The 21,831-nt window shown below is 43.3% G+C and overlaps 1 pseudogene; it reads left to right on the forward strand.

Annotated features, from left to right (window-relative positions):
• Positions 1-1,403: 1,403 nt before the first annotated feature.
• LOC127657328 (sushi domain-containing protein 4-like) lies at positions 1,404-21,609 on the forward strand (annotated as a pseudogene).
• The last annotated feature ends 222 nt before the right edge of the window (positions 21,610-21,831 follow it).

A 21,831-nucleotide genomic window follows, 5' to 3' on the forward strand; every position in this document is an offset into this window, starting at 1 on the left:
AGGCGCTGGCTCAGGAACGGTCGAGGCTACAGGCGCTGGCTCAGGAACGGTCGAGGCTACAGGCGCTGGCTCTGGCTGGTTGACCGTGGCTGACGAGGGCTCGGGCTCGCTGGCCGTGGTAGGCGTGGGCTCTGGCTCGCTGGCCGCGGTAGGCGTGGGCTCTAGATCGCTGGCCGTGGAAGGTGTGGAGTAGCGAGCAGAAGCTTCTGCCCTCCTCTTCCTCCTTCGGGCTGACGAGGTTGAGCGCGCTGGCGCAGGAGCAGAGGAAGCTGAGCACACCGGCTCTGGAGCGGACCAAGCTGGCGACGCTGGTTTGTGGATTAAGGCAGGCGTGGAGGTTGGCTTGCTGGCAGGTGGGGCAGGCGCGAAAGGACGAACCATGGACGACTGGAGGGTCACCACTGCGAGAGGAGAGGCAGGGTCCTCCTCAACAATGCCCACAGTGAGTGACGAGCCACAGACCAGCAAAGTCTCCTCCACGAATTCCAGGAGAGTCCAGCCACGCGTCGCCGGTGGCAACCGCTCCTTAAGCGAACTGTTCAGATTGCCCCTGAAGAAAGCCACCAGGGAGGAGTCTGGGAAGTCCGCGACACTCGCCAGCTCGAGGAAGTCGCGGATGTGGTCCTCCACAGGACGGTCCTCTTGTTTCAGGCAGAGGAGTCTGAAGTTCGCCTGTTGCACCGCTGGATCCATATGTGGTCGATCGTTCTGTTACGACAGAAGAAGGGAAGACAAGAAGGCTGAATACTGCGTTTGGATCCGCACCTCTGTCTGTCTTGTCCTGCTTCCACACCCAGCATAACAACTTGGTACTTTGTCATGTACAATAATCATGAGTTAACTTACTTATTTCACTGCAGACAGAACTAACTTTGCTCTTGTTTTTAGTTGGCGGCAAAGTAGGCTTAACGTGATCATTTAGTCAACATGGCTTGATCTTATGAAACGTACGTGGTTGATACTGTGTCTGCGTGGGCAAAGCGGAACTCTGGCTAAATAGGTTTTCAGTATACTGCATCAGCTTACTGCATAAAAAAGCTTATTTTTAACCGGGTAGGCTAAGGAAGGACGAGTGACGCATATGACGCATTTTTCATCATCATCACCATCATCATCATCATGGTGCGCTATCCTAAGGCTTTGGTAAACTGAAGACAGCTGAATAATGCATAATAATTCGATACGCGATTCCACGAAAAGACAATTGTGGTATTTACCAACTGATATGGGAATTTATTGGTCATCTTTTTCTGTGCGTCGTCAAGGAGATTCTAGATGGCGGACAATCCATGACGCAATCCAAATATATTTAATATTTTCACGTTTTACCAAATTTATTATTTTGTGTCATTATCATCACCATTTCAGAGCATTGTGACCCGATGCGTTGTATTCCGTAAAAGATGCTTCACCATGCTGATAAAGAGCCCAAGATATCTCCGTTTGGACATCCTGTCTACTGCCAGATTATTCTCCTCATCATCTTCCTCCTCCTCCTCCCACTTTATCTGGTCACCGCCTTCCCGGTTAACACAGTAGGTAAGAGAAAAGCACAGACATTGTGGCTGCATAAATACCATGTCAGACACATTTATGTTTTCCACCTGCCTGTTTTATATTGAATAACCTTTGGCCGTGACAAAGCACCTAGCACTCATAAAAATACAGACAACACATATAGCCTACTGTAGGCCCTAATAAAGCACTGTAACCACAATTGTATGAAGGTAACAATGTTGTAACCTTCACTGAATTTTATCTTAGTCGAAAGGTGTTCCCTATCGAGAGGTCTCTCCTATTGCATAAGTAGCTTACGCTATGGGAAAACTCAGTTTCTCGAGAAATATTGAAGTCTTTATGTAAAACGCATTGCAGCTGCACAGCAGACAGTAATGAGCAAGGCAGCTCGGTCATTGGCTGTGCTGCGGCAACTGCTGGAACCAATGACGGGGCGACTCTGCCTCGCGTTCGCGCGCTCAGATCCCGCCGAAATTAGCATAGCCAGGCTATATAATGGGCACCCCGTCATACGAGTTCCTTTAGATTTAATCTCCTTCAGCGAAGACCTCCTCTTCGCTGCATCCTCCGGATTGTTGGAGTCTTTCGCCCGCCGTTGACAAGCCTACAGCAGGACTGCTAAGAGGACGCCGGCGCCTTCAGCTGCCTTCGAAGCCTTCTGCTACGCCATCCGGCGCGCATCACTATATCCTTTTTACTAAGCTACTTTGCAAGTGTTCGCCTTTGCGACACTTTTTGTATTTAGTAAAAGAGCAAATTCGAGGCGTTGTTCCAAATGCCTTCGACCTGCGCCTCGTGCAGAGGCCTTCTTCCTGACAGGGACCATCACATTATCTGCACTCGCTGCCTGGGACCTGACCACGCAGAAGCTGCTTTCACTCGAGGCGGATGCCCGAATGTGACTCCCTGGGCCTCAACGAGCAGCGCTGCTTCGCCGCCTTCGCCGCGAACGAGCCTGCTACCACCGTGCTGCCGTCCCCTCTGTTCGAGCCGCGCAAGAAAAAGCGCCGCTCACGGAGGCCGCCAGAGCACGCTGACTTCAGTGACGTCACGCCGGGCCAGTCCCCGCGTGCTTCACCACCACCCGAGAACTCCCCGCCACCAGTCCAATTCACGCCGACGGACCAGCAACCCTCCAACAGAGCGGTGGGTCTCATCTCCTCCGGCGCGCCAGGGGACGACGGTGAAAAGGATGACAGCCTTTCCAGTTGGCGCTGCATCCAACGACTGGCCGGGCTCGGCCTTCGACCCTGCGCCGTCGACATTAGCGGACACGAGCACGGGCACCAGCATGGTAAGAGAGTTCGCTGAACGCTTCACTGCAGCGAGCAAAACGTGTAAAACATTACCCAGTCCCCTTACAGGCGGCTGGAAATGTCTGTACAGCAGTCAATGGGCCAGTCACAGAACTCGCTCACCTGCAATCAAACGCCGTTTTAACGGCAACACACAGAAATCACAAGAGTCATTTTCTGCCAGTGTCACTATAAGGGTCACGTGTCCACACTAAAGTGCGCACTCCCACATATCAATACTGTCCAAACAGTGCCGAATACTTTCCCAGCTCGAGCGGGACGCCTCATAAATGTAGATCGTGTGCCTATTGTCATGTATGCACCACTACACACAAGCACTGTTCCCACAGTTATAAACACTTCCCCAGTAAAAGCGGGAAATACTATAAATGTAGCGTGCGTGCCTGCTGTCCTGCACGCACCCCTACACACAAACACTGTATGCATGGCCAAAAACCCCGCCGCTAGCGGGAGGCTTTATGAAAGTGGCGCACGTGCCTACCACAGTAGATGCACCCCCACCCATAAGCGCTGCCCATACAGTTCCAAACACATCTCTGGCTCACGCCGCGAGCATCACAGATGCGACGCGCGAGCCAAGAAACTCCCCGCTAAGAGCGGGAAGCTTTATGGAAGTGGCGCGCGTGCCTATTACAATGTATGCACCCCCACCCGTAAACACTGTCGTTTCAAACATTTCTCCGGCTCTTGCTGCGAGCATTACGGAGATAGCGCGAGTGCCTATAATCTCACACGCACCCCTGCACTCGGCACTCAACACAGCTGCTCAGCGCGCGCCCGCGCCTCTGAGAGCTGTAAGCTCATTGTTAGCACATTTTCTGCCTGTGTTACTAAGGGGTCACGTGTCCACACTAAAGTGCGCATTCCCACAGTTACAAACACTGTATGCATGGCCAAAAACACCCGCCACGAGCGGGAGGCTTTATGAAAGTGGCGGCGTGCCTACTACAGTAGATGCACCCCCACCCATAAGCGCTGCACATACAGTTTCAAACAGTTCTCTGTCTCATGCCGCAAGCATCACAGATGCGACGCTGCGAGCCAGAAACTCCCGCTAAGAGCGGGAAGCTTTATGAAAGTGGCGCCGTGCCTATTACAATGTATGCACCCCCACCTGTAAACACTGTCTATACAGTTTCAAACATTTCTCCAGCTCACGATGCGAGCATTACGGAGACAGCGTGCGTGCCTGTAAGCTCACACGCACCCCTGCACTCGGCACTCAACACGGCTGCTCAGCGCGCACCTGCGCCTCTGGGAGCTGTAAACTCAGTGTTAGCGCAAGGCAATTTGCCAGTGGGGCCCATACGTCACTGCGACACGCCCCCAGCCAACATTCAGCCCATATCTGTGCGAGCAAAAGCCTGGGAAAAAATCCCTGACATGCCAAAATGGGTTTTGAACATAATAAAACACGGTTACTCACTTCAATTCGCTCGCAGACCACCCCGCTTTTCAGCGGTGGTGAGACGAAAGTGAGGAAAGATGTGTCACATGTTCTACGCACCGAGGTGCTCGAACTGATAGAGAAGGGCGCTATAGAAACTGTTCCTCCCTCTATGAGCGAGGCAGGTTTTTACAGCTGCTATTTTCTCGTCCGAAAAGGACGGTGGCCTCCGCCCCATCCTAGATCTCAGACATCTGAACAAAGCTTTTATGATTCAGCTCGTTCAGAATGTTAACAACCAAACATATCCTCGCGCAAGTTCAGCCCGGGGTTGGTTTCTATCAGTGGATTTGAAAGACGCTTACTTTCACATTCCGATAGCGCCTCATCACAGGCCCTTTCTGAGATTCAGCTTTGAGGGACAGTCATACCAGTACACAGTACTACCATTCGGCCTATCATTGGCCCCCGTACATTCGCGAAATGTATGGACGCGGCACTTTCCCCTGAGACAGCGGGAGTGCGAATACTGAATTACCTCGACGATTGGCTAATCATAGCACAATCAGAGGGTCAGTTAACGACGCACAGATCTTGGATTATCTGCCATCTAGAATGCCTGGGTCTGAGAATCAATTTTGCAAAGAGCATGCTATCCCCCAGCCAGAATATCTCTTCTGGGAATAGTGCTAGACTCAGTGCAGATGACAGCGTGCCTCTCATCAGAGCGCGCTCTCTATTCGACGCCTTGCAACATCATTCAGAAAGGCGCTAGCCCGTCAAACGATTTCAAAGAATGCTCGGTCTCATGGCCTCGGCATCAGCTGTACTCCAGCTAGGATTGTTGCACATGCGTCCTCTCCAGCGCTGGCTCAAGAGCCGTGTCCCCACTCACGCGTGGCGCTCGGGCCACTTTTTGATCAGAGCGAATCACGGCTGTATAAAAGCCCTGACGCCCTGGAAAGCCATCAACTGGTATCAAACCGGCGTGAGTCTGGGAAAAATGATCACGACAGATGCCTCCAAAATAGGATGGGGGGCCCTTTACAAGAGCAGGCCTTTCTCCGGCTTTTGGTCAAACCCGGAAAAGCGCCTACATATAAACTGTCTGGAAATGAAGGCGGTCGCCTTGGCTCTCAGAGCCCTGCTTCCGTACCTGAAAAACGAACACGTCCTGGTCCGAACGGACAACATGACGGTAGTTTCGTATATAAATCGCCAGGGTGGACTTAGGTTGAGCTCCCTGCACTCTATGGAGGGCCCTCCATGCATGGCCCCTCAACGGGTTCCCGAGAACCTCCCCAGTGGAGTTTTGAGAACCATCACTGAGGCGCGAGCACCCTCTACGAGGCGCTTATATGCCCAAAAGTGGAAAGTGTTCAGTGACTGGTGTGATACCAAGAGCTTGAACCCCAAATCGTGTGAGATACCAAGTGTACTCGCCTTTTGCAAGAGCTGCTGGAGGCGGGCCGCACACCCTCCACGCTCAAAGTCTATGTGGCTGCCATAGCGGCGTCGCACAATCCTGATAAAGGACATTCATTAGGGGAAAACGATCTAATCATTCGTTTCCTAAGAGGCGCTAGGAGGATGAACCCTCCTCGCCCCCCCTCGGTGCCGATCTGAGACCTGGCCACGGTCCTGGATGCACTCAAGAGTGCCCCGTTAGAACCTCTCCGAACCATGCACCTTAAACAGCAAAACTGCGCTCTTGCTGGCGCTCGCTTCAGTCAAGAGAGTGGGCGACCTGCACGCGCTGTCATCAAGCGCTGCTTGCCTGGAATTTGGACCTAACGACTGCAGAGTTGTCCTTAGGCCAAAGCACAGGTATATTCCTAAAGTGCTCTCCACACCCTTCAGAGCACAGGTGATATCTCTGGCAGCGCTATCGTCCCCAGCAGACGAAAGCGATGCTAATTTACTCTGCCCCGTCAGGGCGCTCAGAGTATATTTGGAACGTTCTGCCCTGTTCAGACAGACGGAACAATTATTCGTATGCTTTGGCGGCCGCACTAAAGGTCTCGCAGTCTCAAAGCAAAGAATATCGCGCTGGATAGTGGATGCTATAGCGCTATCTTATGAAGCCAAGGGCCTTCAATGCACCTTAGGCGTCAGAGCTCACTCTACGAGGAGCATGGCCTCCTTGTGGGCTTGGTCGAGTGGGATACCCATTTAAGATATTTGTGCGGCGGCAGGCTGGGCCTCGCCTTCCACATTTATCAGGTTTTATAACCTACAGGTCCCCTCATTGCATTCCAACATTCTATCAGCCTGACTGTAGAATGGACTGGAGTATGTATATGCTGAGCATTATCTCCTCCCTTATAAGGTCCGTCCCTGACCGACTTAGAGGATTTTTTATGCATATCAGTACATAGAAAAATGCATTCCAACATTCTATCAGCCTGACTGTAGAATGGACTGGAGCATGTATATGCTGAGCATTATCTCCTCCCTTATAAGGTCCGTCTCTGACCGACTCACGAGGATTTTTTATGCATGCCAGTACATAGAAAAATGCATTCCAACATTCTATCAGCCTGACTGTAGAATGGGCTGGAGTATGTATATGCTGAGCATTATCTCCTCCCTTACAAGGTCTGTCTCTTTTCCCATGCATATCAGCACATAGAAAACTCAGTACATAAGATATGTGCTTGTGTTTGTACTATGAGCGCCCCACCATGGACCACCTTGGAAGGGCGCTCTATACTATCCCATTATGTAGCTCGCCGCTGGCCGGCTCGTGGAATAATCACTTTGCTTTAAGGCTCAGGCATCTGCCTCTGGCTTTATAGAGGGAAGTCAGCACGCACGGCGTTTTACATGGTGTTCCCATAGCGTAAGCTACTTACGCAATAGGAGAGACCTCTCGATAGGGAACGACTCGGTTACTAACGTAACCTCGGTTCCCTGAGAGGAGGGAACGAGTATTGCGTAAGCTGCCGTGCTTGTGCTTGGTCAGTTCGCTTCAGTCGATTGAACCTAAAGGAACTCGTATGACGGGGTGCCCATTATATAGCCTGGCTATGCTAATTTCGGCGGGCTCTGAGCGCTGAACGCGAGGCGCGCGCCCATTGGTCGCTGCGTTCAGAGTCGCCCGTCATTGGTTCGAAGCAGTTGCCGCAGCACAGCCAATGACCGAGCTGCCTCGCTCATTACTGTCTGCTGTGCAGCTGCAATGCGTTTTACATAAAGACTTCAATATTTCTCGAGAAACTGAGTTTTCCCATAGCGTAAGCTACTTACGCAATACTTGTTCCCTCCTCTCAGGGAACCGAGGTTACGTTAGTAACCGAGTCGTTTTCTTGCATGGTGAAGGAATAGCAAGCAGCGTACACTTTAGGGAAAACCACTGAGTGTTGTTACACAAATTGAGTTGTAACACCATCAGTTCCACCAACCAAATCAGCTACAGGGGTGACATCACTATCATATACACTCACAGAATAAGTTGTATGAAACAGTATGTCAAATTTAAAGGATTCAAAAGAGGAAAAACAAGTTTTGAGGTCAAGTACAGTTTGGTGTTGGAACTGATTTGCGATTAGCCGATTAGCGATCAGCTCAACATTAAAACCACCTGCCTAATATTGTGGCTGTATTGTGTCAGAATAGCATTCTGAGATTGTATTCTTCTCACCACAATTGTGAGAGTGGTTATCTGAGTTACCCTAGACTTTGTTAGTTTGAACTAGTCTGGACATTCTCTGTTGACCTCTCTCATCAACAAGATATTTCCATAACACAGAACTGCCGCTCACTGGATATTTTTTGTTTTTGGCACAATTCGGAGTAAATTCTATATACTGTTGTGTGTGAAAATCCTAGCAGACCAGAGTTACAGAAGTACTCATACCCATCTGGCACCATATACTGTATTTTGTAGGGAATGTAGCTTAACCCATTAGAGAGACCAGTATGAAGTATGAATAATAAAGACCAGGGGCCTTATGTATAAAACATTGCGTAGATTTCATCCTAAAGTGTGCGTACGCACAAAAGGCAGATTTTTGTGTATGCACCAAAAAATCTGATTTATAAAACAATACGTACGCCAGAACCTGTGAATAGTTCCCTTAATAAATCCCAGCTAGAGTGTACAATGCCTGTTTTTTACTATGCATATCCTCATCTGCATACAGTTACCATATGCATTTCACCATTCAGACAAGTGATTACTGTGTTTAACAGTATGAGAAACTGTAGTAAATGAGATAAGACTGTAAATGTCACATGTGCTCAAAGGTTAGATGATGCACCATGGAGAAACATTATTTATTAAGATATGAACTTGTTTTCAAAGATTATATCTTGAATATCCCATGGCAAAATGTTTTTATCTTTGCAGACATAAATCTAACCATAAATCTAACCTTTCACGTCAGTCAGAGACAAGTGCGCATTACATTACAGATATCCTTTATCTAAAAGCTGTTATTATCTCAGTACATGATTGTAATAAAACAGAAAATCTTCGCTGTCATTTTTAGTTACTATTATGTTCCTTCTCTATTATGACACGGGAAAGTTTTCCAAACGTTGCACATCCCAAACCAATATTTTTCTGTTACAGCTTATATTGCAATGCCTTTTTAATTAGTTACATAAAAATAAACTGTTTCAAGTGCTTAAATACATAGTTTTTTATATATATATATTATTCTAAATGTGAATTAAATCAGAGTTTATAATTCACACACCAGTAGAAGAGTGCGTACGCACAGTCAAGAGTGTCCGGACGGTGCACATATTTACACCAAGTTTAGTTTTAATAAATCACGATATGTTCGTGGGAAATTGCTTACACACATTTCAATGCCCATTTTTTGCATACGCAACGTTGATACAACAGGCCCAGGAGTCAAAGCTGAGTTTCAATCAGTTGGGAGAGAGTTTACTGAAGACAACGTTCTCCAACTGAGAATTAATTCAAGATCTAACCTCAAACTAACTTAGAAAACACAAATGTAATTATAGGTATATGCAAATTAAGTGACATATTCTCTTAAGTTCAAAGTTCTAATAGGTGAACATAACATGGTGTTCTCGTCAATACGTCGATGCAATAATTCAAAGGATTATATTTTTAAACACTAAATCAAGTTGGTCAGTCGAAAAGGGTCAGATGTGAGTCATGAATCAAGAGGCTCTTCTCCTTTTATCCAGCTAGAGCAAACATGACGATAGAACAATACAAGTTAGTCTGAAATATACTTTTAGTTACGCGTGCCAAGAATGAATTTATGTCATTAAATAGTGGTACATTAGTGACCTTAAACTTAAACCTTTCTTAATTTGATCAATTAATTAATTACAACTCACATATATGTTCTCTGGAAGCCGGGCTAAATGAGCAAGCACTGTTTCTGCATTCCTAACATGGGTCAGTCCCTCAGAAACCTAATTACTTAAATGAATGATTTGCTTGTATTTTCACTTTCCATGTCACGTCATAAGAATGGTGCTTCTCTGAGTGGTTTCCCAACTTACATTGTCCTATTTACCTAAAGTCCTCTACAAAGACACCTTTCAGTCTCCATGCTCATTTACAGAGGTTATTATATGATAAAGCTTGATTACCATAAAACCATACTGAACTTTATTTGTAACTCATTAATAAATGCTATGCTGCATATGTGTCTGCTTTACATGAAGGTACATTTTTATAGGTTACAAATGTTGAATAAGTGTTATCAAGCATTTATAACTTGAGGTAAAATGTCTCACTATTTGGCAGGTATTGCATGGTCACCGTTCTTGTGCATGTCATTATAACCACATATCAATGATTTATAATGCATTTGTAAACAAATTAGTAGTCATTAATCTAACAAAGGGAACATTAATGTAACAGCCTGATCTCATAACAATTGTGACCGTGACAACATTTTTGCAAAACGAAAATACGTGCTTCATTACAATTTCACTGCAGTTTCCTTGTGAAATGTCCAGCGGGGGGCGCTAAAAGTGAGTGAAAAGGTTTCGTAATCGTAACGTTTTCAAGGAGATTATTAGATGGAGGTATTAATGAGTAAAATGTACCTCCCTAACCTAAAACTTGAACCTAAATCTAACCAATAGCGTTCTAATTGAGAGGTGGGAAAATAAACAGGCAGTCCTAATCACATTAGGTCTGTAATACAAGCATTAAAAAGTATCGCTTTTCAAATGATGCGTTATAGTAGAAGTGTTTCATTGTAGCCGTGTTTTGTATGAAAGTGAATAAACCGCACATTTCTTGTAGTGCCTCTAGTGTTTATTTCACCAGGAAACGTGGCACGTAAAAGTCGTTTTGCAAAAATATAGTTATAAAAACGTTCATTTTATGAGACTAGGTTCGATGTAAAGTGTTACAGACACTGTTTAGGAATAAATTGTAGATTTCTGAAATACTTTTGCAAATGGCAGATAAATATGGGAACATTATATCAAAGTTTAAGATAATTAGCACCGAGAACAATTTAGTTCCAGATGTTGAGACACTATGTGCTGCACTCTCTGATCTCTAGCGCACGCATACATTATTCTAAGAATGTGTTGGTCTTTTGATTCCTTGAAAGCATTATCTTCATTCTTGATGTGAAATTTCAGTGGAGCAGTTCTGCAAAGATCCTGATATTCCTGAGCACGGAATCAGAACTCCAAATCGTGGTTTGTTCTTTGAAAACTCAGTGGCCAGATTCTCTTGTGTGGAAGGTTACAGCTTAAAGGGACCAGCCAAGATTGTCTGCATGCGCTTCCATAATGGATCGGTAGCCTGGAAACCAAGCCTTAAACCAGTGTGCCTTTCAGAAGGTGAGGTTATTCAGTATTAACATACTGTCAACTAAAATCCAAAGGATAATTCTTAGGCTTGGGATCGATGCCAATTTTATGTATTGATAATTGGAAGATTTTCCCAATGTTTATCGATATATCTAGAAAAAAAAACATTTCAGATGTAAACAGGGCAGCTCTTTGCACAATACTCTTTGTCTTTTTAAACATATTTCTTAACACAACTTTGGTAAAGTGTGAGTGGCAGGGATAATTTAAGTTGGTTGTGTACCATGCGGGGTAAAAATTCTGCAGCACAAAGGAGCTCAACTCTACATTCAGTTTGCCCCAAATCATTATCAAAGGATTATTTTATAATAATAAATATAGTATTTACTTAAGTCATTACTGAATTATATATTGTATATGAGAATCTTTTATAGACCCTACACAATGTATTTTCAGTTACAAGTATGTCTTTTTGTAGTTTGACAGCTTAAATGAAAGACCTATCCAATGCTACATACAGGGAAATTGCACAATAAACCACCATTTCTAATTGTTCAGTTTGCACAGTTACACTAGTTTCATACACTAACCTTCAAACTCATCATCACTTTGTTAATTCTTGAAGTACAAAAACCTTCCTAACTTTGGAATGCCATCAGCTCACTGTGTGTGTGTGTGTGTGTGTGTGTGTGTGTGTGTGTGTGTGTGTGTGTGTGTGTGTGTGTGTGTGTGTGTGTGTGTGTGTGTGTGTGTGTGTGTGTGTGTGTTTGAGTGATCTGACCCTTCCCCGCTTGTGACCTGCTTCAGTAAATGTTATTTTTCCCCCTTGTGGTCTCCCAAATCTATTACGTCAGACTACATTGAATGGAATGCAACAGTCAGTGAATAACCCATAATGGTTTAGTTTATACTGTGTGCATTTTTCAGCTTGGAAAATCTAATGTTATGAAAATGTTACAGTACTGGATTAAAATATTTCAACAAATATTGAAGACTTCACTTTCACTTTCTATCATTCTTTCTCAAAAATGTTATTCTGTCTTTCAAAGATTGTTTTCCTCCATTCATTGAGGGTGCTGATGTCATTAATAAGACCTACAGGCCTGGAGACAGCCTCATTATTAACTGCCATGAGGGATTTCAGATTCGATACCCTGACATGGAAACTATGGAGTCAGTCTGTCAGGTTGATGGGACATGGGATAATCAGCCAGCTTGTCAAGGTATGAATTTATTTTTTCTCTCTAATTTGTTCACTTTACAAATCAACCTTCTATGTAACTAACTATATACTTCTACTATAAACTCTTGTTGTTCATGTGTTGTGGCATGGTGAATTTTAACACATAACAAAATGACCCATGTCACATCTGGAGATTGTTCCATGAGGTTGGTCATTGTACAGGAGTTCAGCATGGTCCTCTATCTCCATAGGCTGCCTGTGGCCACTGATACCTCCTCACAGTTACATGAACATCTCAGAAACAAAGTTCTCTCTGCCTGTTTGAACAGTAGTCCACTACCAGTGTTTCCCTGGTTACAAATTGGAGGGACCTGAACTTCTGGAATGCATGTATAACCTCATCTGGTCGGACACACCACCCCGGTGCCTTGATGTTGAGGGTGAAATATCAGAACTTGATGTTGTAAAGTCTCCAGGCTATGTTCCTTAGACATAGATTTATAGAGATTTTATAATAATTTTTAGTACAATTTGAAACAGCTTTACATATTGTTCATTACTTAAGGTGTGTAGTCTATAGTTTTTTGTCTCTTCATACAAGATCTATACTCTATCTAAACCTTTGAAAACAAAATAAAATTACTCTGAATGAGGAAAATCTGCACAACTTTAAAGGAAAGCTTGGTAATGGTGTTATTACAGGAATATGATTTTGTAAACATTTAAATGACTCTGGAACAGGAAATTAGTTATCTGATTCAGATGCCTTTTTTCTTTGTCTCTGATGTTTTTACAGCATGCTCCCTACCACAAATGATAGAACATGGAGATTACACTTGCCACCCCCAACCATGTGACCGCTACATTCATGGGACAGTCATAGAATACTACTGTTATCATGGCTACTCTCTAATGAAAGACTACAAGTACATCTCCTGTCAGTATGGGCAATGGTTTCCACACATGCAGTTATACTGCATCAAAGATGGTATGTTTGAGAGTTTAAAGTTATCATGAAACTGGCATTCAAAACTCCTTTTCGAGTGAAATTAATAAAAATGTAGGAAAATACATGATTATAGAGAACTGACTGGATTGAAATCATAAATTGTGCTTCTTTACCTCAGACTATGTTAAAAAATTCAATTTTCCCGACTTATAGATAAGGCGCATGCGTGTTCCTGAGTTGATTTACAGGCGATGTCAGTATCTAAAAGCTGACTGGGTATTTTACCTATAAGGCGGGACTTACTTTCTACATACGTTGACTGTTGGACTTTAGAAGTGGCCCATCTCTGCTAAATAGTCTCTGGCATTTCCTAGCCTACCAGAATAGAGACTGCTCATCAGCTGAAAAGGAAAGTCATTTCAGAGGCAGAGCAAGTTAATTCATTTTGAAGACAGATTACTAAGATAAACTTACTTTTTAATGTGCACCAAAGAACTGTGCACAAGTTCTGCATTGACCATAAATGGCAATAAATGGCCCATTTTGATTTCATGTTGCCTTTAAAGGTGCTATATGTAAGATTGACAACAAGCATTTGAAATGGGTACTGCAGTCCAAATTCAAAATATTGTAGAGTTGTCAGCCCCCGCCCCAGACTCGAAGCTCATGAGTGTTGCCAGAACAACATCCGTTTGAAAGGATTTCTATGCTTTAAGCTGTCTCCATCTTCCAAAAGCATATCCAATATTTATCCTTGTGCTAAGCCTCTGGTCATGGTGGTTTTTGGATAGATGGTGAGGCTTTTTAGGTCGGGTGGAATCTGTTATCTCTGATCCAGTTCATTTGCTTGCTTCCATGGCTGCAGCACGCAGTGTTGTTTGCCTGCAAACTTGTTCAAATCTGGCAACCCGGCGGTGTCGAAATACTATTGGTGAGTGGGCAGTGGGCGGGATCACACACTCCAAAACATAAACAGAAATTCCGGCCCAGAATGGAAACTTCAAAGTAGAATATACTGGCTGTAGCATTGTTATCGGAGAATCCAGTATTTCAACTTAGCATGTTTCCAAATTCTCAAATGACATATTATGGTAATTTTATGATTTAGTACAGTAAAAATATTATATATAGCACCTTTAAGTTTCAATACTGTTATTTGTTATTAAAGTTACAAAATTAAAGTAAATGTGATACTGCAAAAAAAATTTGTTAAGTCACAAAAATAAATTCTACCAGTTATCTATTCTATTCTATTCTGGTTCCCTGAAGACTGTTTTTTCCAAATACAATGATGACCCAAAACATTATGACCACTCACAGGTGAAGTGAATAATGTTGATCATCTCCTAATAAGGCCACATGTCAAGGTCTGAGTATATTAGATGGTATTTTAGCGAACAATCAGTTCTCGTAGTCAACGTGTTGAATTGAGGAGAAATGAGCAGGAGTAAAGATCCAAGCGACTTTAACAAGGGCCAAATTGTAATGGCCAGACGACAAGGCTTGTACTGTAGGGTGCTCCCAGTCAGCAGTGGTGAGTACCTACCGACAGTGGTCCGAGGAGGGACAAATCACAAACCGGTGACAGGGTGTTGGGCGCCAAGGCTTATCGATGGCGAGGGCAACAAAGGCTATCCCTTCTGGCCGGAACCGACAGAAGGTCTACTGTGGCACAAGTCACAAAATTTTTTAATGATGGTTACAGGAGGAATGTGTCACAACACACAGTGCATTGCACTCTGCTGCGTATGGGGCTGCGTAGCAGAGTGTCCATGATGACCCCTGTCCACCATCGAAAGTGCATACAATGGGCACGCGAGTATTGGAACTGGACCTTGGACCTGCCAACTGCCACCTACCTAAACATAGTTTCAGACCAGGTACACCCCATCATGGCAATGGTATTTCCTAATGGCAGTGGCCTCTTTTAGCAGGATAATGTGCCCTGCCACACTGCACACATTGTTCAGAAATGGATGAGGAACATGATGAAGTGTTCAGAGTGTTGCCCTGGCCTCCAATTTCCCCAGATCTCTATCCGATTGAGCATATGTGGGATGCGCTGGACCAACAAGTCCAATCTACAGCGGCTCCACCTCGCAAATTACTGGACTTGAAGGGTCCACTGCTAATGTCTTGGTGACAGATACCACAGGACACCTTCAGTGGTCTTGTAGAGTCCATGCCTTGGCAGGTCGGTGCTGTTTTATTGTCACGCAATGTTCTTGTAAAAATTAGCGTTTTTGATTTATGTGCTATGCGCTGTCAGCTAGCGTTATTTTATTTAGAAAATCAAAGCATCCAATTGCATGGGATTACTGAGATAAAACAAGTAACATTTGGCTGGTCATATGATCTCAACATGGCAGCGCTCATGAATATGCACCATAGGTAGAATAAAGTAGCTTTATCTCCAAGACTGATACGACTAGATTTGTTGTCTAATATAAGTGCACATAATTTTAAATGGGGACTAAAATCTAAATGGTTTTCATTTCGGTTCGTTCTGAGCAGAAATGTCACTTTCTCATTCCGGTTCCGGCGTTCCACAGCCACCTTTTCAAATGGCAACTGCCCCGGTTAGAATGAAATAAAACAATGGTTAATAGCATTCTTTTTAAAATGACTGTACTCTGTACTAAGAAGTGTTGGGGGTAACACAATAAAAGTAATGTGTGGTACATAATCAGATTACTTTTTTCGAGTAACGAGTAAAGTAATGCAATATTTTCTTTATTTTAGACCATAATATCTGAGTTAGTTTTTAAAATAAGTAATGCGTTGCTTTTGTACACCTCTCCTTTCCCCGTGTTGTGATAAATCGCCAAAGTTTGCAAACTTTAAGGAGGGTCATGATGGGCATTGTAGTTCTAGACAGTGGGAGGGAGAATGAAGTTGAAGTATGTTTGTGCATTGTAGTGTGCGCATGATGTGTATTGTAGTTCTAGATCGTATTAGCCATGCTTTTCAGCGATGGACACAACAAGTCTTATTTTAGCCCACCCTGATATTTATGTTTAAAAATGGCAAAATATGAATTCTTCAGTGGAATCCAGTTGTAGTCATCATTTGCAGCAGTCAATTTTTTTTTTGCACTGGAGCTTAAATGAGCAGCCATTTTAACCTTTGCCATTGTCATGACAATCACTGCAAGAGTTAAGAAATGTGTTCTCATAAGGCAAATTTTTTCAAAAATGTAACGTAATGCTTTCCTTTCCATAAAAGTAACTGTTTAGTTACTTTATTTACTTTTTAAGTAGTAACACAATATTCTAACGAGTTACTTTTAAAAGTAGCGTTACCCAACACTGGTGCTAAGGATGGATGATATATAATTTGCTGTGTTGCCAGATTTCCCAAGAGAAACAAGTGACCTGTTCTGGAAAAACAAGCCCAAAATAAGGGACATGCCTCACCAAAAACAGCTAAATTAAGCAATTAAATTTTTTTCCCATGTGGGGGAATTGTCAGCATACAAATCTTAACAAGCATAGTATACGTGGGCCTGGGTAGCTAAAGGAGTATTGATGCTGACTACCACCCATTGAGTCTTAAGTTCGAATCCATGGTGTGCTGAGTGACTCCAGCCAGGTCTCCTTATCAGCCAAATTGGCCCATTGCTAGGGAAGGTAGAGTCACATGGGTTAACCTCTTTGTGGTCGCAATTAGTGGTTCTCGATCTCAATGGGGCACGTGGTAAGTTGTGCATGGATCACAAAGAATAGCATTAGCCTCCACATGGGTAGCCTCCGCGGTGTTATGCACAATGAGCCACATGATAAGATGTGTGGATTGACTGTCTCAGAAGCGGATGCAACTGAGACTTGTATTCCACCACCTGGTGTGACGAGGCAGGCAAAGAATGGGGTACAAGGTACAAGATTTACAAGGTAACTCAGAATATAACAAAAACGCAGGAAACCAGGCACAGAGCATGACAACACATGTGAGAACTGACAAACTAACTGGGGGGAAACAAGGGCTTAAATATACAAGGGAATAAGGAACACCAGTGGAAAAAATCAGGGGAAAACCAATCATAAAATGAAACTACAAAAGACTACAAAAACAGGAACTAAACAAGAAACAGGACCTAAACAAGAATTTCAACATAAAAGCACAAAAACAAAAGACAACAGGGAATATGTGACAGAGCCCCCCCCCCCAAAAAAAAAAAAAGGAAACAAAATTGTCCATGGAGTGTAGGGGAAAACATGTGGTTCAGGGGGGCACAAGGGGCAAACAGGCAATTCAAGGGGGCACAAGGGGCAAACAGGCAGTTCAAGGGGAGCAAAGGAAGAAGGCAAGGTCAGGGAGCAGATCAGGCGGGTGGCCAGGAGACCAGAGCAGATCAGGCAGGTGGCCAGGAGATCAAAGCAGATCAGGTGGGTGGCCAGGAGACCAAGGAGACCAGAGCAGATCAGGCAGACGGCCAGGAGACCAGAGCAGATCAGGCGGATGGCCAAGAGACCAAGGAGACCAGAGCTGATCAGGCAGACGGCCAGGAGACCAGAGCAGATCCGGGGGATGGCCAGGAGACCAAGGAGATGACCTCATGGTGGGGACCGGGTCAGGAGGCCTGGGGTGCGGCCGCAGGAAAGGGACTGGGTCAGGCGGCCTGGGAGGTGGGCGCAGGACAGTGACTGGGTCAGGAGACCTGGGAGGTAGCCGTAGGACAGACCTGGGAGGTGGCCACAGGGCCGAGAGAGGGTCAGGAGGCCTGGGAGATGGCCGCAGGGCCGAGATAGGGTCAGGATGCCTGGGAGGTGGCTGTAGGACAGGGACTGGGTCAGGATGCCTGGGAGGTGGACAGGGACAGGGACTGGGTCAGGAGGTCTGGGAGGCAGCCATAGGACAGGGACTGGGTCAGGAGGCCTGGGAGGTGGCCACAGGACAGGGACTGGTTCAGGAGGCCTGGGAGGCAGACACAGGACAGGGACTGGGTCAAGAGGCCAGTGAGGCGGCCACAGGACAGGGACTGGGTCAGGTGGTGGAGTCGCAATAGGAGGAGTCACTAGTAAGGTGGACGTAACCGCTGAAGGAGGAGTCTCTGGGGGATTGGGCGGAGCCGCATGAGGAATAGTATTTGGGGGAGCAGGCGGAGCCGGGGGAGGAGCAGTCTCTGGGGGAGCGGACTTTAAACATGATCGATTGGGTGCCGTTTTCAAGTGCAGCTCAGTCTCTCTCTGTCTCTAGCAGTGGTGAAGAAACACCAGCCTGGGGGTCCTATCCAATCGCGTGTTAACGCAAATTAGTCTCATGACGAGATCCACATCCTATCTAATTGCGTGCATTAGGCCGTAGCTGAAAAATACAGTGAGCAGAAATGTAGATACCGGCATCTTTCGCTAAAGCACACTGCAGAAAACAAGAATGAAGCAAAGTGAACTTCATTTGTCTGAAATTATTCGACCATTCACCAAAACCAGGTTTGTGACAGGACAACCTGCTTCCAGAGCACCTTTATACTATTTTTATTTTTTTTTTGTCTAAAATTGTCTGTATTATGATAAGTCTTTCACAAACAGATTATTTTTGTGAAAATTTATCAAAGATGCCATCATCTCTGGCATAGATTGCAAGGAAAAGCAATTTTGATATTACTAGTATCTCATGAGAATGTTTCCATTATTTGATATTTATATTCCATTTATAGGCCTACTTTAGCTAACAGTATTTTAACCCTTGTATTCTCTTTGTTTATACTTTACGTTAATGGTATTGGGGTCAGTTTTGACCCCACACACTAAAAGTGTGATTGTAGCAAAATTATGATTTTTTTTTAACAAATGTTATATACTTTCTTTGTTGTTTAAAAACTCTACATTTGTGCAGTTTTTTTGGGAGAGTTGTGGTATTTATTTACCTCAAAATTAGTAAACAACGCCATTAATTTGCATATTAAATAAGAACGTTTTATGTTAATTACTCAATTATATTTTTGGACATTATGCCATGTGTTAGGGGCAGATTGCTGCTATCTTCTGGTAAGAAAAAACTTTTTAATCAAATTAAGTGGAATTACAATATATAACCAGCAGGTGGATGCAGAAGACCATTCATATGTCTGGTTTGAACTGATTTGTTTTTAGTTCTTAAGCAAGTTATGTATTTGGATATATATTTAGACATTATCAAAGATATTAAACTGTATTTTTGTCAAAGTTCCCAATCCCAATTTAATAATTCATTCATCAAGTTAATGAGAAGAAATAAATAAAACATGTCAATAAACCAACAGCAATAAACAGAAATCAACAGGAGTAAACAGTGAACATAGTACTAGAATAACATTTTGCAATGTCAAAACAATTCTGAAGATTCAGTGAACTGAATAGTAATAAAGAGCAACAAATTAATTGTTTATAAAATTACAAAATAAATTAAACAACCATGGTAAAAATGTAAAAACAACAACAAAACAAAAACAGTAAAGAACAGTGAGAATGATACTAAGTATCAGAAACTATAGTCTTTCATGACTCCACGCACATCTGGCAGGTCACGAAATAGTTGCAAATGTTTTTTTGTTTTGTTTTTTGTGCATATCATGCTTCCTTTTACATCCTTTTTATGGGGACACACACACATTTTCCTTTTGTGAGGCTTAGCTAATGTGCAGCTTTGTCAGATATTTATCTTAGAAGATATTTATCAGCCTTTGATCTGTGTGTGTGTGTGTGTGTGTGCGCGCGCATGCGTTCTGCAATGTGGATGTGTTATAGTACCACCCCTTTATTTACGTGTGTGTGTTCTGCATTGTGGCAGATTTATTGATTTAATTTGACAAATAAAATAAAAAAAACTCTGTTTTATCATGTTTCCCATTCATTTCCAATGTGGGGTCAAATTTGACAAAAAGTGCACTCGGTTGTTAAACTAATTGAAATATTTTAATCTTTTGGTAGAATATTCCCCAAACCACACTACTTTGGCTTTGTCTCTTGGGCCTCAATGTCATAATCCTTTCCTAATTATTAAAGAGACTGTTTTGACTGTTTTTTTGGTTTTACAAAGTAATATTGCTGCCAACTTGTACATTTATAATAACTATTTCATTAAATTGATTGAGCATTCCTTATGTCATTTCATTGCTACAGTATACTGACTACTATCACCATGTAAGTTATTGTCCCGACCTTTGCTGTGAGCCTGGACCTCTTGGAACTTTAATTGAATAACCCTACTGTAGTCTATATAAAATAGCATATTTTCAATAAATGTATTCTTAATTTTAAATAAATCCCCAATAAATATTTAAAATAATTTACATTTACATCTGGCCATCTAAAATCAACAAATACCCTAAACACTGGACTAAACCTTATACAAGCCCAATTTTATGTTTTAAACCTTGGTGTACCCACAGATAGCGTATAGGCCTAAATCAAATGATTACCTCTATGGATAGTTTAATTTTAATTACAGATCTGCCTTTCAGTCAAAATCTAGCAGAAGCAAATCGGTATTAATGCATCATATCTAACAATAATTCAATGAAGACTTGAAAACAACAAGATATTTACTTTTTATCTCTAATATTTTTCATTGTATCTAGATTAACTGTGCATTCATATGTAGTAATTATAGCTGTTTTTAAGATCTCTGCATGTCTCAGAAGGCTACATCCACAATGTGCAATAAGGCAAAGAAATGTTTTGTTCCTTATTAAATTAAGAGCATATGTTTTAGTTTGTAAGTCTATTGAAAATAACTGCTATTATTCATGTAATACAAGTGAATAAGCACTGTTGTATTCCCATAGGGACAACCTTGTCTGGATTTCAAGATTCTCTCCAGACCACATGGAAATTAGTGGCTTGTACAGCCACCAGTGTGCTGCTAGCCCTGCTCCTGGTGATCACAGCCAAGATGTTCCACTTCAAATGCAAGTCACAGCAAGATCCAAGGTACAGACAACAAAACTGCACTGTCTAATTCGAATGAAAATGGCTTTACTCATTAAAAAGGCTTTTTATCAATTTCAGGGAAGAGCAGGATGACAATCGGGGTCCAAACATCTTGGTTGTAGATGGTATTGCTGTACCACTTCCCTCTTATAAAGAGGCTATAAGTGGTCCTTATTGTCCTCCAAGTGAGCTACCCCCTGCTGGTCTGGGGAGCTCTCAATATTCACAGGAACAAAATCCACCTTCATATCCTGGCCACTCAGGAAGTCAAAACGGTGTGCCATTGGACACTGGTGAGGGTGAGACCTGCGATAGCACATCAGAATTTCTCCAAGGCATACAGCCATCTTCCTCCTATGGAGGTGGCCTAAATAACATGTCTGAGAAAACCAATGCAATCACCCCTATGGAGGAGACTGCCTCCACAAGCCCCAGCATAGACATTGCAGATGGTATGGTTGTAGGCTGATGTCACCTAGTGGTATAAACATGATTTGCAATTTGATGCACTTACAAATGTTCTTTATTGACTTTTTTCAGAAATTCCTCTTGTGGAGGATGGTGAAGAAGACTGCTGATGGCTACCTCTGATTAAAAATGTGACACTGATTGTTTCAATGCAATTCTGCATTCTTTTCTGATTTTGTTGAATTACATGGAAAAGGCCAAATTACTTGTCATAGGGAATCACTGCACACTGATATTTAATAAAGAGCACACTAGGGAATGAAAGGCAATACAAATAAATCATTAAAACCAAATAAACTCCCAATTTCTTCTCATGGACAAACTATGCATTC

Source organism: Xyrauchen texanus, chromosome 16 (assembly GCF_025860055.1).
Source record: "Xyrauchen texanus isolate HMW12.3.18 chromosome 16, RBS_HiC_50CHRs, whole genome shotgun sequence".
NCBI classification, from domain to species: domain Eukaryota; kingdom Metazoa; phylum Chordata; class Actinopteri; order Cypriniformes; family Catostomidae; genus Xyrauchen; species Xyrauchen texanus.